Source organism: Astatotilapia calliptera, chromosome 2, assembly GCF_900246225.1.
Source record: "Astatotilapia calliptera chromosome 2, fAstCal1.2, whole genome shotgun sequence".
Lineage (NCBI taxonomy): Eukaryota > Metazoa > Chordata > Actinopteri > Cichliformes > Cichlidae > Astatotilapia > Astatotilapia calliptera.
Genome location: NC_039303.1, coordinates 27,388,253 through 27,391,932, shown reverse-complemented (window position 1 = coordinate 27,391,932; position 3,680 = coordinate 27,388,253). Strand labels below are relative to the sequence as shown.

At 39.1% G+C, this 3,680-nt stretch overlaps 1 long non-coding RNA gene across 1 annotated transcript in view; it reads left to right on the top strand.

Moving 5' to 3' along the window:
* LOC113035813 (uncharacterized) overlaps positions 1 to 3,233 on the top strand; it is a 15,834-nt gene extending 12,601 nt beyond the window's left edge. The window contains exon 3 of the long non-coding RNA XR_003274390.1: positions 2,785 to 3,233. This is a non-coding gene — a long non-coding RNA (uncharacterized LOC113035813). The remainder of the gene's footprint in view (positions 1 to 2,784) is intronic.
* Positions 3,234 to 3,680: the final 447 nt, after the last annotated feature.

Here is a 3,680-nt window from a genome sequence, read left to right as displayed (position 1 = left end):
GCAGAAGAACTCATCTGCCTTGACGGCCTGACTATTTAAAGGTGATCAGATTATCAATTAAAGTTCAGGATTCTTCAACCTGGGGTCTGTTTTTGCAGTTCTTTTCATTTAAACTATGATTTTTGTTAGTTTTACACTAACCTGTGTCTTTATAGAGGTAAAGGCTGGATAACTCCAGCACAAGAATACACAGGGAGGTCAGCAGTGCAAGTTTTACAAGTTGAAATCAGATGTAATCGGCCTTTTTTATATGCACTATGAGTTAGTAGATACAAAAATAATAACTACAGAGGTTTTTTTAAATCTTTTTTTTTTTTTTTACCGGTAACCAAAGAGGAAAATGGCAGAAGTTCTAAAACACTGCACCAAACAGCAGACAGGTACAGTCTGGAAATAGCTGGTGAACAAAGTGCACCATTAAGCAACTGAAGAGCCAGTTATTCCCTGGAGAGGGATTGGTGAAGCACAAAACAGAGCTAAATGTGAGCAAATAACGATTTACATTCAGAACAAAGTTAGAAACATGGGTACAAATGGGCTGCAGACTGAATTGCTCTAAATCTACTGGATGTGTAATTTTTTATTTTTTTTTTAAAAAAGTGATTTTTATGCCATTTGTACTTTAAGAATTTATGGTTTTATTCTTGATGAACACTTATTCAGCTGCTTGATGCTACAAAATGTCCATGTCTATGGGGATGTGACGGAAACTCGTACAGGGTAATGACCTTCAACTCGAGCAACACACATACCAGCTAAGCCACAGCTGCGTTATAGATATTTTTAAATGCAAGAACGGCAGAGGGGGATTCTAAGAGCATAATGTTTTTATGAGGAAAAACTAGTTTGATATATACTGACAGCTTTTCTTTTTTTTAAAGGGGGGCCTAGTGTAACCAGAGAGTTCAGGGACCTGCACTCTCTGGTTGCACTCGGTAATATCAACGTGTGCCATATCTTTTCAATGTCACATGTCCAGGCTATCCAAACAGATCCTGAACGAGTGTCTCTTCCCAAAAGAAATGTTGTCTTCTTTGCATATTTTCTTTACTGGAAAAGCATTCCATAGATTCCTGAATGTCTCTTATTTTTTTTCCTGCTTTTAACTATACTATAGGTGTCTCCTTTCAAAATTTAAGACGTTTTCCGAAGAGCAGAGAACCTTTGATGTGTTTAAAGCACCCCAAAATAAATTTTCACTGGAGACGGAAAATAAGTGTGGGATGAGCACGGTGCAGCTGGACCTGAAGGAAAATCTCTACACTCTCAGAAATAGGGGTACACTGAAATTCAATTTATGACCTTAAAAGGTACAGTCAGCATGAGTGTATCCCCAAGGGTTAATTCTTACATCTCAAGGTTACAACGTGTAGGTTCTAAAAGGCCAAAAGGCACACGTCGCCAAACAGTACATATTTATACTTCTTACAGTTTAAAAGGTACCATATATGGGGTTATATGACCTTACCGATACATTAAGTTTTGTTCTCTGTCTTGCCTGCACCTTGGTTCTGGGTTTGAATCTTTACTCTGCCGGTGCCTGGTGAGTTCTCTGAGAGTGCTTGGTTTGTTGGGCACATATGAGATCAAAAAAAGTTGTTTTTACAGAACTCAAAGCAGTCCTGGAAAAACTGAGTGCACCCTGTGAGTCAGTGGCTTCAGCTTTTCAAACCAGCTTTATCACCAATAACTTGAAGTTCTGTTGGACTTTATCAGTCTCTCATATTGTTGTGGTTGACTTTTGGTCCACGCTTCTTGGTAAAGGGACTTCAGTTTATTGAAGTTTTGCAGGGAGTCATCTCTTAAGGTCTTGCCACAGTATTTCAGTGGGGTTGAACTTTGATGAATTTTGACTGGGTCATGGTAACTCCTTGATTTTTATTTTTTGGTGTTGTGCTTGGGATCATTATGCTGTTGCATGACCCGGTTTTGACTTTTAGCTCTTGGATGGATTGGATGGATGACTCTAAAGTACTTTGGTATATAGAGAGGTTCATGGTCAACTCAATGACTGCCAGGTCCCAAATTCCTTTGGCTATAAATTAAGCCTATCATCGCCCCCACCATCATGCTTGACAGGTAATATGAGGTGTTTGTGCTGATTTTTGCCAGATGTGGCGCTATGTATTACTGGCCCAAAATCTCTACTTTGGTCTGGTCTGTCCAAAGGACATTGTTCCAGGAGTCTTGTGGTTTATTCAGATGCAACTTTACAAACCTAAGCCAATCCGGTGATTTCTTATCAGAGAGAAGAGACCTTCTTCTGGTAACTCTTCCAAACACACTATGCTTGTTCAATATTTCTAATTGTGCTGTCATGAACTTTCCACAACTGTGTGTTGAAACAAACCTAAATGCTCCAGACCAATAAACTGCCAAACTCTTTTTATAGAGGTGCTGACACTTGCTTATGATCAGTCAATCAAGTGCATTTGATTAGCAACACCAAGAGGCAGCTAGTAGTGGCTACCTGCTACTTGCAGCTAGGTGCTTCCCATGGAAGCAGTAAAGGTGTATTTACATTTTCACAAGCCTGTATTGTGACAAAGTGGCTGAGCAGTTGCAATGCTCTCCATTTGTCCCATATGTGTTGACCTTTTTTTGCACATTATTCTGTTTCTATTTATTTGCTATGATTTGCTATTTGTCAAGTAACATTGCTGCACTAACTATCCCGGGTTCGTTTGTGTAAGCGTTCTGTGGCCGGCAAAACAAACATTCTGCAATTTTATTGTGTTACAGATTAAGTCATTTGTTCATACTTACTTTGTTCTTTCTTTTCAGTCTTCATGAGGGTCAGGTGTGGGAAAATGCCCCCTAGCATTTCCTCATTTTAAGTCCTGATGACATCACACATGACATCAGCAGGTCGAACCAAGTGGAGGGGTTTCTTTTTCCATAGAAATGCTTCCTCTGAAGGGATTTGTTGAATCTTTTTCTTTTTGTTAATAGAGCCATTTAGTTGTGTAAATGTGCTAATTAGACGTGTGAGGAGGTTTTGTCTTTTTTAATCATCTGTGTAAAGTTTTAGATCCCTCAGTTCAAGTGAGTGGTACTGGCTGGGCTAATTGAAGGGCTGCCAGTCTCTGCCATATTCAGATGAGAGAGGAGAGGTGAGCTGTGTTACCAGAGCCATGTACCGTTGAGTTTTGTTAACTGAGTTACTTTGGGGGGGGAAGTTTTATTAAATGGAGTTCACTGTAAATAAATTGCTCACCTCTGGAAACCCGAAATGTCTGCGTAGTCTGCTTCCCTACCACATTCCTTGACGTTCGAGTCTGACTACTTCACATGTATAGAGTCCTGTGAAGTCTTTCTTTTCTAACAATACTGTAGTTAAAGCTTTTATTGGTGATTGAGATTGGGAACTCTGTACAAATACTAGTCCATTTCCAAGTAAATGAATGAATATTAGTAAAATATGAACAATTAATTTCAATCCACCTTTCCCCTTTCTTAAATTGACCCTTTTTCTACTATAACATTAAGGTACAAAATTCTCAGCTGAGGTTAAAGACATGTTTCTGTAACATAAACCACAACAGTGGAAAAAAATTGCCACAGTGAAAAAGGGAAACAGTAAGAGCAACACGCATGTGTTTCTTTGGGTACAATTATTATCAGAGCATACGCTTTTGTCTGGATAATTTCGACAACCTGGGGCTTGCAGAGTCATCACC